Consider the following 18,650-nt stretch of genomic DNA (forward strand, 5'->3'; position numbering starts at 1 on the left):
TGATCCGGTAGTGACAGGCAGCAGAACCAACCTATAAAGATGGAAAACGCTAAACACCACGTTGGCCGTCTGGATGGAAATATAAGTAAAAAAAAAACCAAGACAGAACAGTTGTTTCAAGTTGTTTTGTTGAAGCTGCTGAAGGTATTTAATGGACACTCTTTCCTGAGTCTGTTTACTTGTGCAAAATGAAATGACATTAACCCTATAATGCCAAACATATCTTATTTGATACATGAGTTTTGAAGCCCTCTACATGATCAATGTGATGTTTTTTTTTTTCTTGAAAAACCTAATGTATACAATTAGATACATGCAATACACAGATAATCCACTGGGGGGAGGAATTTGTTCATCAGAGGCCTTTCCAGTGACACTATAAGATTGTCAGGAGGCAGAACTTTGCCAATTTTTAGAAGGAATTACCAATTTGTTAGACATGTTCATGTTATATTACATTTTCATTTGTTCAAAAATAATAATATTTGAGCACTGAGACCCAATGTATCAAATATGATACAAAATTGAAACTCAAACATGGAAATTGATATTTGAAAAAAACATTTTTTTGAGTTGTTCAGAAGGACCAATAATGGCTCCAGTTTCAAAGAACTGGAATTTTCTCTCAATGATTTAATGGTTCAGACTTTACAGGGTTAATATACAGGGTGTCCCATAAGTCTCCATACATAGGAGACATAATACATATGGTTCTAACATGCATTTCTTTATATTTTTTCTTTATAGTTCTTCAGCAGTGGAGGACACGCATTGAAATGTGTTCCTGACAAAATGGCAGTCATATAGAGCATATTACATAAATAAAAATGGTTTATGTCAAGAAACGTTTATTTTTCTTATGTATGGAGACTTATGGGACACCCTGTAGATTAAAAATGAATGATATTTAATCTATAATAATCGAAATGAATCCACAGCAACCCTGTGATTAATCTGATTACAAATTTTAATCGTTTGACAGCACTAAAATAACGATAATTATGTTTCTGTTAAATTGGAATGTGTTGTTTATATGTACAGAGTCACCATCCAGGGAGCCTTCCATTTTGCACCATGTTTCATTTTGTTAAGGTTTCATTTTATGGTTTTGATGCTCTGGTTGAAGGTTTATGCTGAAAAAAAAGACTTCCAAGTGAATAAAAAAGTATTGTTTCTGGGAAATGCTGTTTTTTTTTTTTTTTTTTCACAAGAGAGAAAAAATGTCAAGTGTGTTTTGCATTAGAAAAGTGATACAATTGTCTTGATTAGGTATTCCATCTTATATTGAGCTAGATTTAACCAGAAATAAGATACAACAAGAGTTACATGATATCATAGCGGAGAAACAAGAATGATGTAATATGGAGACTAGTTGTACAACTTCTCAGAGCAAAAATATTAAGTCTTGCTTCAATAACCGTGCTTTTGTTCCTAGTAATACTTAAATTTTGGCATTTTTCATCCTCATGTGGTCTTTGACTTGTTAGAGTTACTGAAATCTGCCTACCAGTTGGTCGGGTCTTTTAATACCAGACATTGTGGTTATAGTTCTGAATGTATTTCTTTCTATTAGGGCTGTGTTTGGAGTCTACTGAACTGTGTCCAGAGGCATTTTAGTCGGCACCTGTTAATGAGACTAATTCTCATTTGAGAATTTGTCTGTCCATACCAGGCTATATTTAATCAGTGTTAATACAGTATGTGCCCTCAACAAACTATTTCAGCTAAACCCTATACAGTATGAGTCATCTGGCCAAACCTACACCCAAGAAAAAGATATAGAGCAGTGTGAGGAGAGGGCAGAGGCAGCCCACCCATCGGAGTCCAACATGCGGAGGGCAGATGTACAGGCATGTGTACAGGGCTCCGTTCAGAGTACAAAAGGTTGGTCTAAATAAGACCCAGCTGATAGCGCTGTTTTCTCCTCAGACCCACCCCTCTCACTCATCTTTGTAGGCCTCTTTTACTAATCCTCTCGCACTGTTTGACCTTTGACTTTTTGCCCATACTTTTTCACATCTCTACCCCTTCTTTTGTTCTGCTCGGAGCGGGTGTATGTGTGGCAGATCTCAAGGGAGCAGGTAAAGTATAAATCTATAGCAGTTCTGACATCTCGCGGTCTCTGGTTCCCATTTGGTCTGACGCCCTGCAATCAGTCACCCCTTTGCGCTCCTTCTTTCCTTTCTTTCCTGTTCGGAGTCCTCATTTTGGAGACGATTTTCCAATCCTTGTGAAGTTCCTTGTGTTGAAAGCAGAATTAATATCATGTGCTTTGTGAACAGCCATGTCCAAATCAATGATATCCACCGCGGTCATCTTTCCTTTGTGTTTTATTTCGCCTTGTAAGCAGCAGTGTTAAATTGACATAAAGTTTTAATGATAACATGAGCGGTTTCGCTGAGTATTGTTGCTGACAGCTCACAGCAGCAGCACCGACGAGAAGGACAAGTTCCCGCTCTCTCTCTTTCATCTCCAGTCATATCAGCTTGATCAGTGAAACCGCTTAATGTGGACATGTGTTTCTCCTGCAAACAGTCTGCTACAGGGCACAGTGACGAGGACGAGAGGGTCTGTTTTAAATCCCACTGTGAGCGCACTGATAAGACTGTCTGAAGCATTTAATGTGTCGCTTTTTCAACATCATGTAAATTCTGTTTGTTGTTTGGATTCACCTGCAGTGCAAAAACTCTTCCAGCTGCTTCGTCTGACCAGATGAAATGATCACTTTTAGTATTTCAATGCAAAACAGCAGTAGTAGTTGTTCAAGGACCCTCAAGATACATGTCTGCTGCAGAAATTTGATTATTACTTATTATGCTGCAGTAATGTTTTCCTGGTTTATATTTTTTATTTAGTCTTAAAATTTGCTCTTTTGATTCCACATGGTTTTAGTTTGTTTTACGAGAGCATAAGTGGTTTTATTTTCAGCAATTGGCTAGTTTTAGTTCAGTTTTTATTTCGTTTTAGTGTTACCTTTTTCAGGTATTATGAGGACAGGCTTGATTCATACAAGTTAAAAATGGTAGGATGGGATACTGCATATCAAATATAATTTTATTTGTTAAATGTTAGAAGTACAGCAACAACAGTACAGAGATTGCAAACCTATTTTAGATTTATTGCATTGTTACCCCACCCCCCGAATGGGAGGCAAGGGGTATTGTTTTTGGTTTGGTTTGTTTGTTTGTTTGTTAACACTCTAGCACCAAAACTACTGGTTTAATTCATACCAAGTTTGGTTTATATATTGCCAGTGACCCAGAATAGATCTCATTATATTTTGGGAACAGTAGGTCAAAGTTAAAAAAAAAAATCCATTTACTTTTAATGAGTGAAATTTCAAATGTCTGTAGCAGCAAAACTATTGCTTAAATTCATACCAGATTTGGTTTTTAGATCACCAGTGACCCAGAATGAGGGTCACTACATTTTGGGAAAAATAAGTCAAAGTTTAAATTTCTTATGAATTTTTAAAATCTTTTTTCACCCCCATTTACGTACAATGGGCAAAATTTAAAATGTCTGTAGCAACAAAACTACTGGTTGAATTCATATCAAATTTGGTTTATAGATTGCCTATGACTCAGAATAGATGTGATTGCATTTTGGGAAAAGTACCTTGAAGTTAAATTTTTTAAAGAATTTTTCACATCTTTTTTCCCCCCCCATTTATTTATAATGGGCAAGATTTCACAGTTCTATAAAAACATAAATTTTGTTTCAATTTACTTCAGACTTGGCACATATATAGAGGCAATTGATGTGTTGACATCAGCACATGCATAGACATGATGATATCAGGTGGATTGATGTCAAAATAAGCTGTAGCTTATATATGTGAGGAGTGGGGTTTGTTGTGCCTGGCACCACCTGTTTATTGTAGTTTTTCATCAGTTTTTGTGCTTTAGAAATTTGGTATTTCTATTAGAACTATAACTATAATGCTGATAGCTACTAATTTGAGCTTTCTACAAATATAGGCAGGCCATGTAGAAAATAAATGAACACCCAACAAACGGCCAGCACATGGAAACAAGGTGAAAGAACCTGTCTTCACACTCTGAAACTCACCTTAAAACCTGGCAGCAAGATCTCAAGAGATGCTTCCAGACCCTTAAAGCAGTCCAGAGGCTGATCTAAGCTCTGGTGTATCTGACTGTGAGTTAGATCACCAGAGACCACGAGGGGGCCCGTCCATCACAGTCAGAGATAGTAGAGTTTACTGAGGGTTGACACAAGGGCAACATTTCACTCTGACAGTCCAGGACAAGTGCCAGGCCCCTGCCATGGATATGCCAGCTTTTACTGGACCGCCTCAGCCCAACACAACACAGCTATTGTTCAGAGATGGCGAGAAATCTGGTGTTATTCACCAAGAAAATGTTTTCGGCAGCCTCTCGCTGCTTTTTTGACGCTAGCCTGGCAGACATGGAGTGTTATATATGGAGCTGGTGCAATGGTGTCACTATTCCATGCAGGGCAGTCTATGCCTGACCTCTTTGGGTAAATACATACGTAATGTGGGTCTGAGATGCTGCCCCCAAATCCCATGGTTTTGTTCAAACATCATTTACATACTACCAGTGTTACAGAGGTCACTGTACAAGTATAACAGGTTACAGATTATTATTTGACCTAATAACACCTAATGTAACACTTATACAAAATATAACTATCACATTTGAGTAAATTTATAACAAATTGGGCTATAGTATTATCTTTTTAATAAAGGGCTGATGGTGAATTAAGTTAAATAACAATATGCAATTTATTGTGGAATTTTGAGGGAATGTTTTTAACTTTTTTAACATTGTGTGCAAAAATCTCCTTTTTTGTTGTCTTAAAGTATTTCAGTTTGAAGCAGCCACTAATGTTGTTTCACAGTACTGCTGCAAATTAATTTGATTTCATCAGGGAGGAAGAGATATATCAGGAAAATATGAGTATTGGTAGATATTGGCCTTGATGACAGACAGTGGCTATCAGCCAATAAGATGGCATTTTCCAGGAAAAGTGTGCGATATTTGAGTGCTTCTATGAAACTGGGTTCATTCTGGCACCTGTTACTTTGGCAGCTTTTTAGACCCAATAAAAAAAGAGAGATTTTGACATATTTCCACTCAGGATGTACCTAAAGATGACCTCAGATAAATGCAAAAATATTATATTCTTGCTCTGAGCCAGCCCAAAATTAATGAATCTTTAATAAAATATTGGGGCCAAAAATAGGACCAAAATTGGGACAGGAAAAGTTATAGGTGTCAGTGCATTGGATCTGGAAAACATGGCTTGAAATGGTCTTATATACCACTAGAAGTAATGATACGGTGTTAAATTTGATGATCTTAGTGATTTTTCATGAATCTGTAGTCTCATTCTAGGTTTTGTGTGTAACCAATCATGTCCACTCGGGTTACATGCGGAACCTGCCCAGTTAAACGCAAATAATTTGTGAGTGATTTTGCAACAGTGGTCATTTTTGTGAAACACTCTGCCTTTCATGTTTACTTTGATTCCCAAAATGTGCCTGTGAGAGAATAAAAAGATATTCGAAAAAATAGTAGCACATAGTTTTTGTGTCCTTTTTGCTGTGTTACATGCGGATTTTTGTATAAAAATAATAATAATAAAAAAAAAGTGTTTTATCTGAAAAATTGTTTCTCTTTTCTTTCAGTAAATATTTATTTTTAAAATAGACCCAAAGTGCTTCCAAACTTGCTTCATAACATTAGTCTACATCTGGTTTTAATTTTTAGCCCCCATGTCCTGTTTTTATGGACCAGTTTAATAAAAGCACCCATATTTATCTGTCTGTATTCAACCCTAACTGATGCAGTGAGTAGCTTCTCATTTCTTAAAAAAAAACCAAAACACAACAGTTTGATAGAGAGCAGGTCATGGTCATGTGGTCTGATGAGTCCAGACTGACCCTGTCCCAGAGTGATGGGGGCATCAGGGTGAGAGGAGAAGCAGATAAAGTGATTACCCATCATGCCTAGTGCCTACAGTACAAGCCTGTGGGGGCAGTGTTATGATCTGGGGGTGGTTCAGTTGGTCAGGTCCAGCTTCAGCACTGTTGTGTGTCTTAAAAAATGAGGTCAGCTGACTGGATGGATACACTGAATGAGCATTATTCACCAGACTGCAACTGTTAAAGAGTGGTTCAGGAAGTATGAGACATCATTTTCACACATGAATTGGCCACTAAAGAGTCCAGACCTGAACCCCACTGAGATGTGGTCCAGAGGACTTATCGTATCAGCAGCATAAGATCCTGGTGTCTTTTCTTCTGTCTTTTTGGCCAGGCAGTGTATATTTGGATGTGAAGTCTTTGTAATGACAAACATTTTGAATAAATGTGATTAAATGACATACTTTTTCTCAACAACTGGTTACAGTTACATTCACTACTTACTCCAGTATGCTGCATATGGGTGATAAAACTCTGATATTACTGATATTAAATGCTAACATCAATAATACAAAGGTTATTGAATTGCTGTCCATCCCACCCAAACTGACATCAGGATAGCTGTGTTATCCTGGATTTAACATAGCAGGAAATTGAAGGCCTCAGACAGCCTCACACAGCTTCAGAGTCTTTCAGACATGGCCTCTGGGTTTGAGGGAACACACAGGATGAGCAGCTTTCACTAGACTACTGTAGAGGGCCACCAGAAAATTACAAGAAATTATGTTAAATCTTCGCCTCTCATTGGGGAATGAGATCTGTTGAGACTTAACCCTCTAAAGCCATTTGTATCATATATGCTACGCCAGGTTCTGAGACCTTTATCTTATCAACAAAATCAATACTTTCCTTAAAAACCTGCTGTATGTGACCTGATATGTGTTTTCTGGCCCCTAGTGGATTATCATCCCATTATAGATAGTGGAAGGGCTTTTTTTTTTTTTTATCGTTAAATCATACACACACTTTTTGTGGGAAAGTCTTTGGTAATTTTCAAAAAGTTACATTAAGAAGAACATTTATATTGTTGTTCTTTTTTTTTTTTAATAAGTACTTCATGTACTGAAACAATGCATAGTTACTTAATAATTTATCCTTTATAGTACAGTTAAATTATGTTAAAAGTGTGTGTATGAATTAGATACTGAAATGCCAAATGTATCAAATGAGATACAAAAATATATCATAAACAAAATGATATGGCAAAATGCTCCTGGATTTTTTTAAAAGGTCTATTAAACATCTCAGTTCCACAAAAATTAGAATTTTGTGGCTAGTTTTTTATGGGTCAGGTTTTACAGGGTTAATTTATAAATGTGAGTTTTGACTTGTTTATAACATCTTCAATAGTTTATCCTAATGATGCTGTCCACTGTTGTATGTGACAGACGCCAATTACACAGCGATTACACATTCAGACAGCAGACAGAATAACAGTGTGTGTGTCAGCGATTCCTCATCACAGATAAAGACCTGATCAGTGAGTCATGATTTTAATAAAGCATTGCATCGCCATGTGTAACAGAGTGTGCACAGATTTGTTTGGACGTTTGGGATGTAGTGTTATCAACTGAGTCCTCTTGTCTGTTTATGTTGCCTAAACTGGTTTTTACATCCTGTTGATGAACTCATCTTAACATCCTCATTTTGTACAGTAGCTTACTTTCACATTATTTTAATCAGTGTCACAGGCTAAAGTGGTTTTAGTAGAAACATGGCCTTAACCATGAATTTACATACAAGTGTCTTTTATCAGAAAAATTAGATTTCATTTAATATTTTTGCACAATTTGGTTTAATATCCTGATTTGCTCATTGTGGTTTATTTTTTCATCTAATGTGCTAAAATATTTTAACATAATCTAATTTGGTGCTAATTCTTTGCTTTATATTAGGTTCAGAAAATTCATGTGAGTCAACATCCACTGAGTTAAAATCCACTGAAGTAGATTTTCTTGCTGAAAATGCTTCTTAAAATAAAGTTCTACCAGACTCAGCTCATGTAGACGTCCAATAAAATAGTAAATAAAGTTTATTACCTCCACCAAGAGGGTTATGGTTTTGTTGGCGTTGGTTTGTCTGTCTATTTGTTTGTTTGTCTGTCCATGTGCAAGATAACTCAAAAAATTATGGACAGATTTGGATGAGAATTTCAGGAAATGTTGATACTGACACAAGGAACAACTGATTAAATTTTGGTGGTGATCGGGGGTGGGGGGTGGGGGGCACTGATCTGCCTTGGCAGAGGTCTGTGCTCTCCTAGTGCTTCTGGTTTATAAAGTGCTTTTCACAGACAAAATGTACATAAAATGGGTGCAATAAAACAACATAAGAATAATTTCATAAAATAAATAACTAGATGCAGACCTCCGCCAAGGTAGATCAGTGGGCCCCCATGCCCCCCCACTCCCAATCACCAACAAAATTTAATCATTTGTTCCTTGTGCCAGTATCAACATTTCCTGAAATTCTCATCCAAATCCATCCATAACTTCTTGAGTTATCTTGCACACAAACAGACAAACAGACAAACCAACACTGACAAAAACATAACCTCCTTGGCGGAGGTAAAAAGGATAAATCCATCAACCAAAAGCTTTCCTAAATAACAACATCTTGGGCTGCTTTTTAAAAGAGTCCCACAAATAATATGTTTTTTCATAGCTTTATACCGATGTTTGGATTAAGAAAAGACTTTATGATTGTTACAAAGGGGAACTGTTTTGTCAGACGCAATATGTTACAATAGCCACAGCAAGTTTTCTTTGTAACTCTTATTATTAGTGACACCCCCCACTGTCACTCAGACATACAGTATTAGTAGATGCTCTGCAGACAGGTATCCACAGGGTTTTACAGGTTTAACATTTTGTATGGAGGCTGTGTAGGAACTGTTATTACTGTTTGTGCCAGTTGTACTAGTCTCTGTCTGAGCCCCTTGATGTCTGCTGAGTTCACGAGGGCTGGCACTGAGAGACATAGAGGAGCTGTGACGGGAGGGGGTGACCACCATGCTGGGGTCCTACCTCCCAGTGTGTGTGTCTGTACAGAATGCCTGGGACTAAACCGCATTTGATTTTTATACGCTTGTGGCTAACAGGAGCCAGATGTAGCTGCCTCTAGGGAGCTTACCATCGAAACAGTCATTTATTTCTCCCTTTCACTCTCTTTAATGAGATCTGTACCATGTATACTACATACATGCATGTGTGGACCATATAGACAGTATGTATCTGCACTGTTTTGTTTTTTGTGCACTTTGTTTCTCTTCTTTATTTGCCAAAGTCAGTATGTGTCCCCATAAGACAGCTGAGTCTTCTGAGTAAAGAGATGCATGATTTCATCACATAAAGATAAATGAGAAACAATAGATCAGGATGTCAAAACTCGGAGGACTCACAGTTTCCTGGACACTCAACAATGAGGCACGGGAAGATTCATGAAGCCTAAGTGAGAGGTTAAGTAAAAACTGAAAGTGTGCACCCACAAGCACAAGCATGCACTTAGAGCACTCAACATAGGCAATGCTGTTTTGGGTTCTTCAGGAAAAAAACAAACAAAAAAACCCCACTTTAAATCAGTAATGGTAAACTTCAAAAATGATATGTTTATTTCAGTCTAAAAAATTTCACTCTTGAAGATATACATGGATGAATTTTGGGAAAAGGAGCCGGAATGATAGAAAAAAAAAGAGCAGCAATTGAGAGAGAAGAGTGTTAATTGAAAGCGAATGTGTCTGAGCTCGCTGCTGGTCTGAGATGGGCCGTGGTCCCAGTTGGCCTTTACTTCAAAAGGCCCTGCCCGCCCGTTTCAAGTGCACCTGCAGCCGGTTAAACCCTGCTCTCATCACTCAGGGCGTGGAGGGACCGCTCCTACTACTGAGAGCCCTCACCACATAGACCTTTGCCAAAGGACCGTAATGGCCCGCACTCAAGAATTCAACCCAAAACACCAGGTAGCCTCAACCACTTTCACTGCAGAACTGGACCTCAGTCATATGGTAATATGGGCTGTGCAGCGTCTGTGACTGGGTTGTAACACCTCCATCACAGGTCACATACGATGTTAACCCCACAAACGTAATAACTCCAACAAATGTAATAAACTGCAAACGTAATAAAAATTTGAAGCTTTTAACGTAATAATCCCACAAATGTAATAACAGTCTCCTACCACAAATGTAATACCTCATTTCCCACAGTGTGCTCCTATCCTCTCCATTTGTATCATAATCTTATCCAGCTATTTTATTTACATGGTTCAAACATAGGCTTCTATTATACTTAATCAGAATAAATAATATCCAGTTCATACTGAAGCTTTTATAATAAAACCTTTATATCATTTTTGCCCATTCTGTTTTGTTCCTCCACTTGTATTTGTAATTAAACACTTATTCATCTGGAATTAGTACCTTGTGGTGTAACTGCAACATTTGATCATTCTAAAAAGGAAAGAATCCAAAGGACAAGAATAAATGGTAGGAAAAAGAAAGAAGAAAGAATATTCATGCATACATTACTTAAATGTATGTCTGACAATCCAAATCCAATCCAACAGGCTTCAATTAGTCATGAGTGAGGTATTTCAGACTTTTTGAAACAATTTTTAACAGGGTCATTTTTGACCACCGGTACGAAAAATCGTAATCGTTTTTTTATGAAAAAAAAAATGTGATTTTGGTCCAAAATTTTTTTGGGTTAAAAATACTTCTAAAAAATCCCAAAGGCATCAAATGGTTACTTGTGAGGTATTTCAGAGTATTTGACACCATATTTTAATGGGGTCATTTTTCACCACCAGTAGGAAAAATCGTAAGGGCGCGATATGAAAGAAAACGCGATTTTTGTCCAAATTTTTTTTGCTTAAAAATACTTCTAAACAATCCCAAAGGCATCAATTAGTCATAAGTGAGGTATTTCAGAGAATTTGAAACCATATTTTAAGATGGTCATTTTTCACCACCGGTGGAAAAAATTGTAAGGGCGCGATATGAAAAAAAACGCGATTTTGGTCCAAAATTTTTTTTTGCTTAAAAATACTTCTAAACAATCCCAAAGGCATCAAATAGTAACTAGTAATGTATTTCAGAGTATTTGACACCATATTTAAAGGGGGTAATTTTTCAGCACCGGTAGGAAACATCGTAAGGGCGTGAAATGAAAAAAAAAATGCAATTTTGGTCCAAAATTTTTTTTGCTTAAAAATACTTCTAAACAATCCAAAAGGCATCAATTAGTCATAAGTGAGGTATTTCAGAATTTTTGAAACTATTCTTCACGGGGTCATTTTTGACCACCGGTAGGAAAAATCGTAAGGGCACGATATGAAAAAAAAACGCGATTTTGGTCCAAAATTTTTTTTGCTTAAAAATACTTGTAAACAATCCAAAAGGCATCAATTAGTCATAAGTGAGGTACTTCAGACTTTTTGTAACCATTTTTAAGGGGGTCATTTTTCACCACCGGTGAAAAAAAATCGTAAGGGCGCTATATGAAAAAAAACGCGATTTTGGTCCAAAATTTTTTTTGCTCAAAAATACTTCTAATCAATTCAAAAGGCATCAATTAGTCATAAGTGAGGTATTTCAGACTTTTTGAATCCATTTTTAAGGAGGTCATTTTTCACCACCGGTAGGAAAAATCGTAAGGGCGTGATTTGAAAAAAAAAAACGCGATTTTGGTCCAAATTTTTTTTTGCTTAAAAATACTTCTAAACGATCGCAAAGGCATCAAATAGTCACTTGTGAGGTATTTCAGAGTATTTGACACCATATTTTAAGGGGGTCATTTTTCACCACCGGTAGGAAAAATCGTAAGGGCGTGATATGAAAAAAAACGCGATTTTGGTCCAAAATTTTTTTTGCTTAAAAATACTTCTAAACAATCCAAAAGGCATCAATTAGTCATAAGTGAGGTACTTCAGACTTTTTGTAACCATTTTTAAGGGGGTCATTTTTCACCACCGGTAAAAAAAATCGTAAGGGCGCGATATGAAAAAAAATGCTATTTTGGTCCAAAATTGTTTTTGCTTAAAAATACTTCTAAACAATCCAAAAGGCATCAAATAGTTACTTGTAAGGTATTTCAGAGTATTTGACACCATATTTTAAGGAGGTCATTTTTCACCACCGGTAGGAAAAATCGTAAGGGCGCAATATGAAAAAAAACGCGATTTTGGTCCAAAATTTTTTTTGCTTAAAAATACATCTAAACAATCCCAAAGGCATCAAATAGTCACTTGTAAGGTATTTCAGATCATTTGACACCACATTTTAAGAGGGTCATTTTTCACCACCGGTAGGAAACATCGTAAGGGCGCGATATGAAAAAAAATTCGCTTTTGGTCCAAAATTTTTTTTGTTTAAAAATACTTCTAAACAATCCCAAAGGCATCAATTAGTCATAAGTGAGGTATTTCAGACTTTTTGTAACCATTTTTAAGGGGGTCATTTTTCACCACTGGTAGGAAAAATTGTAAGGGCGCGATATGAAAAAAAAACACGATTTTGGTCGAAAATTTTTTTTGCTTAAAAATACTTCTAAACAATCCAAAAGGCATCAATTAGTCATAAGTGAGGTATTTCAGAATTTTTGAAACTATTCTTAACGGGGTAATTTTTCACCACCGGTAGGAAAAATTGTAAGGGCGCGATATGAAAAAAAAAAAACGCGATTTTGGTCCAAAATTTTTTTTGCTTGAAAATACTTCTAAACAATCCAAAAGGCATCAATTCGTCATAAGTGAGGTATTTTAGACTTTTTGTAACCATTTTTAAGGGGGTCATTTTTCACCTCCGGTAGGAAAAATCGTAAGGGCGCGATATGAAAAAAACCGCAATTTTGGTCCAAAATTTTTATTGCTTAAAAATACTTGTAAACAATCCAAAAGGCATCAATTAGTCATAAGTGAGGTACTTCAGACTTTTTGTAACCATTTTTACGGGGGTCATTTTTCACCACCGGTAAAAAAAATCGTAAGGGCGCGATATGAAAAAAAATGCGATTTTGGTCCAAATTTTTTTTTGCTTAAAAATACTTCTAAACAATCCAAAAGGCATCAATTAGTCATAAGTGAGGTATTTCAGACTTTTTGAAACCATTTTTAAAGGGGTCATTTTTTACCACAGGTACGAAAAATCGTAAGGGCGCGATATGAAAAAAACGCGATTTTGGTCCAAAATTGTTTTTGCTTAAAAATACTTCTAAACAATCCAAAAGGCATCAATTAGTCATAAGTGAGGTATTTCAGAATTTTTGAAACCATTTTTAACGGGGTCATTTTTCACCACCGGTAGGAAAAATCGTAAGGGCGCGATATGAAAAAAAATGTGATTTTGGTCCAAAATTTTTTTTTACTTAAAAATACTTCTAAACAATCCCAAAGGTATCAAATAGACACTTGTAAGGTATTTCACAGTACTTGAAACCATATCCTACGGGGGTCATTTTTCACCACCGGTAGGAAACATCGTAAGGGTGCGATACGAAAAAAAAACGCGATTTTCGTCCAAAAAATTTTTTTGCTTAAAAATACTTCTAAACAATCCAAAAGGCATCAATTAATCATAAGTGAGGTATTTCAGACTTTTTGAAACCATTTTTAATGGGGTCATTTTTTACCACAGGTACGAAAAATCGTAAGGGCGCGATATGAAAAAAAAAACGCGATTTTGGACCAAAATTGTTTTTTCTTAAAAATACTTCTAAACAATCCAAAAGGCATCAATTAGTCATTAGTGAGGTATTTCAGAATTTTTGAAACCATTTTAAACGGGGTCATTTTTTACCACCGGAAGGAAAAATCGTAAGGGCGCGATATGAAAAAAAAACGCAAATTTGGTCAAAAATTTTTTTTGCTTAAAAATACTTGTAAACAATCCAAAAGGCATTAATTATGTTATGCATTAATTAATTGCATTAATTATGCTTAATAATTATTAAGTATTTGACACCATATTTTAAGGGGGTCATTTTTCACCACCGGTAGGAAAAATCGTATATGAAAAAAGACGCCATTTTGGTCCAAAATTTTTTTTGCTTAAAAATACTTCCAAACAATCCAAAAGGCATCAATTAGTCATAAGTGAGGTATTTCACAGTAGTTGACACCATTTTTAACGGGTTCATTTTTCACCACCGGTACGAAAAATCGTACCGGACCAAAATTTTTTTTGCTTAAAAATACTTCTAAACAATCCCAAAGGCATCAAATAGTCACTTGTAAGGTATTTCAGAGTATTTGACACCATATTTTAAGGGGGTCATTTTTTACCACCGGTAGGAAAAATCATAAGGGTGCGATATGAAAAAAAAAACGTGATTTTGGTATGTACTAATTTACTACATTTGTGGGAAGTTATTACAATTTTGGAAACTTAAGATTTTTACCATCCCACAAATGAAATAAATCCCCACAAAAGTAATAATTATTACGTTTGTGGGAGATGAGGGATTACGTTTGTGGTTGGCAACTGTTATTTCGTTTGTGGGAAAGTCATTACATTTGTGGGATTATTACGTTAAAAGCTGCAATTTTTTATTATGTTTGCAGTTTATTACATTTGTGGCATTAACATAGGGTCTCTGTAATCTCAGCCAAACTGTGTATTTTCTGGACAGACATTCACTTAATAATATCCTCAGACATCCTGTTGTTTTATATAAATTACTGAATTATACATTAACAAAAGCTCTATATAATAATAGTTTGTAACATTTCTCTTCATTTATTTAAAAGCCCAAAAATATAGGTAAAGAAATTTCCCTTTATTAACCACTTTTATTTCCAGTGTGTGATAACCAAAACTTTCCTGGTTGCCTACATCCATGATAACAACCAGTATCCTTCTCAGACCTAGCAATGCATTTTTGTCCTCTGTAGGGGACAGGAGTTTCACTGTTTTACTTTACTGCTGCTACTTTACCCTGCTTTACTGCTGTCCAATGCAAAGGACATTCCATAAAAATAAATGTACACGAAAAAAGTGTCGCATCATGCTGTTTCTTATCAAGGCAATTAGTTCATGCAAAAAAGCCAAAACTTTTACTTACAGGGTCTCGGGAGGGTGTACCCATGTTACACACCTGATTTTACATGAAAAACCCTATGCTCCTACCTGAATTTCCAGTGAAAATCTCTATGCCCATTCCCAAGTGCATCAGTGCAGCAGTGACAGTGTGTGACCATAGAGTCCATTATCTTAAACAACTGGCTCCCAGTGCAACACAGACACAGTGTAAACTTAATGGAAGCACACAACATGGACAAAATTTACATGTTGCATCTTTAAACAAGTGGGCACAACAAACCCCGCCCCTCACACGTATTATAGCTTATTTTGGCATCGATCCAGCTGATGTCATCATGTCTATGTGTGTGCTGATGTCAGCATATCAGTTGCCTCTATATATGTGCCAAGTTTGAAGTAAACTGAAACAAAATTGATGTTTTTATGGACATTTGAAATTTCGCCCACTATAAGGAAATGGGAAAAAAAAAGATTTAAAAATTCATAGAAAATTTCAATTTTGACCTGCTTTTCCCAAAATGTAACCACATCTGTTCTGGGTCACTGGCAATCTATAAACCCAATTTAGCATAAATTCAACCAAAAGTTGTGCTGCTAGTGTTAACAAACAAAGAAACAAACCAAACCAAAAACAATACCCTTTGCCTCCCCTTCGGGAGGTGGGGTAATAATAATATAATTAATTGAATTGAATTAATATAATTCAGTCAATTATGGCAGTGAAATATACTTTATTATGTCCAGTGGCACCTGGGCTATATGGGGCGCAAGGGCACCTCCCCACTTAAAATAACTTGAAGAGGAAGAGCTGTTTGACATTAATTTTAGCAAAGACCTTCTCTTAAATAAAACAAGGATCCTTGTCACCAGTTCTGTTCATAATTTTTATGGACAGAATTTGTAGGCACAGCCAGGGGCCAGAGGGGGTCCGGTTTGGGGACCACAGGATGTCGTATCTGCTTTTTGCAGATGACGTCCTGTTGGCCTCATTGAACCTGGTCCTTCAGCGTGCCCTGGGGCGGTTTGCAGTCGAGTGTGAAGCGAGTGGGATGAGGATCAGCACCTCCAAATCCGAGGCCATGGTTCTCGACTGGAAAAAGGTGGTTTGCCCTCTCCGGGTCGGCGGAGAGTCTTTGCCCCAAGTGGAGGAGTTCAAGTATCTTGGGGTCTTGTTCATGAGTGAGGGAAGGATGGAGCATGAGATTGACAGGCGGATCGGTGCAGCGTCTGCAGTGATGCAGTCGCTGTACCGGTCAGTTGTGGTAAAAAAGGAGCTGAGCCGAGAGGCGAAGCTCTCGATTTACCGGTCAATCTACGTTCCTACCCTCACCTATGGTCATGATATTTGGGTCATGACTGAAAGGACAAGATCCTGGATACAAGCAGCTGACATGAGTTTCCTCCATAAGGTGGCTGGGCACACCCTTAGGGATAGGGTGAGGAGCTCAGTCACCAGGGAGGAGCTCAGAGTAGAACCGCTGCTCCTCCACATCGAGAGGGGCCAGCTGAGGTGGCTCGGGCATCTGTTTCAGATGCCTCCTGGACGCCTCCCTGGGGAGGTGTTCCGGGCATGTCCCACCGGGAGGAGACAAGTCTCATCTCACCGGGAGAGAGAAGTCTGGGCATCTCTGCTTAGACTGTTGCCCCCCGTGGATAAGCGGCAGATAATGGATGGATGGATGGATCTTTATCATAATTAGGCTTATTACGGTCCTTATCAGCTGTCTGAAAGAACAAAACTTTGGTTCTGCACATGGATTGTGCTGTGAAGTGCTGTGTTCATATTTTCTTGTTTAGCACTGATTATGTCCAGAGTTTAAAGCTTTTGTCACAAAAGTTACAATTATATTTTGCTTTCCTCTAAATATCCATATCTAACATTTATTACTCTTATTGTGTTTCAATATAGACAGAAGAAGACGAAGAAGAAGAAGACTCTTGTACATGCAGACATGCAACACACTGAAACTGACTCTGTTTCTAACCCCATCATTAGCTGAACATGCAGAAACACACCACACCATGGAGATCAGAACAGTGGGCTGCCATGTCAGGCACTGGGGAGTAAAATTAGGGGGTTATGTGCCTTGCTCAATGGTACATCAACCAACAATTTCTCTCCTGGAAATCAAATCAGCAATCCTTCGATAACAAGCCACTTCTCCAGCCCTCTAGGTGGTTCTCAAACTTTTTACAGTGGAGTACCCCCTGAAATATATTTTTTTAGCCAAGTACCCCAAACTCTTGACTGAAAAAAATGAGGCAAAATTTAATCTTGTGCCAAAAGTGTCTGTTTATATTTTCAAAACTTTGTAAACAAACAACATATATTTAACTGTAATACATACATTAAAAAAACACTTTTTTAAAAGTAAATGTTGTGTGCAAAATTTAAACTGATAAGTGCCCTCTTTCATTGATAAGACAAATAAATTGGTCATTAATTAATACATGAACCTTTCATCAACACAAACAATTACTTAACTACTCAAATAAACTAATTTTGAATAATATAAAATAGAAATGTTCTTAAAATGTTACCAAAGCTTAAACAAGATGATTGACAGTAAAACTATTATATAAATGTATTTATTGTGTTTAATATTTCAGCATTAATTCTCATTATTTATGTTGTATTCAGTACATGATGACTTATTTAATGTATTTTTCAAAAAATTTTCCACATACCCCCTGGGCTTCTTCCAAGTACCCCTGGGGGTATGTGTACCCCACTTTGGGAACCCCTGCTCTACGCAGAACTGTAATCACTTACAATTATAGAACATACTGTCTATAAATTCCCATTGCTTTAAGGCTGTTATCACAGACTCACTTTTATCTTTATCATAGCTCTATGATCAGATTAACTGTGATGAACATTTATTTATTGACCTCTGTTTATTCTCTGCCTTGTCTCCATTTAGTCTGCCTTAATCCACAGTGAAGGAAAAAAAAACATGAGAGGAAGTAAAGGTTTATGGGACTAAAGAAACAACAAAAGACTTAGGTCTTAATCAGGACCACAGTTTCTTATATGTGCTTTACACAAGTCAAAGCATAAACATGCAGAAAAAAAAAAAAAAACAGTCTCACGACGTTCTGCCTGGAGACTGCTTTGATATGAAATCCAACTCAGATCTTTTCCAGGATAGCTTTTTTTTTTTTTTTTTAACCCTCTGAACAAGATTTCTTATACGCTTATTGTCACTTTCTGCACAGGTTGTACCCATATCTACAGAGTCTGTTTCCTGTTTCACTTACATGCAATTATTAAAAAGACAGTGGTGTAATGTAATGAATGGAGACATTTGCGTACACCTTTTTCATGTACATTTGCATGCTTTCGTCAGTTTCTCTACCACTTTTATCACCTTTTCTTTACCTTTTCTTTACTGTTCCCGACATTTGAAAGACGCCTCACTTCCTTTTATCCATTCACTTAGATTCTGTTGTTGAATGCATATGTAGACACTTCATTACCACCGTTGTATCTGATTTTATGCAGCAGTCAGATGGAATACAATTATGGGTTAAAATTAATTTCCTCTTGTTTCTATTGCAGTTCATGTATAAGTGCAGCCTCAGCATGAAAGACATACCTGCCATAATGATTTCATTACAGTTTACACTCAATTCCTGAGCCAGCAA

This window comes from Sphaeramia orbicularis, chromosome 7 (genome assembly GCF_902148855.1).
Source record: "Sphaeramia orbicularis chromosome 7, fSphaOr1.1, whole genome shotgun sequence".
NCBI lineage: Eukaryota > Metazoa > Chordata > Actinopteri > Kurtiformes > Apogonidae > Sphaeramia > Sphaeramia orbicularis.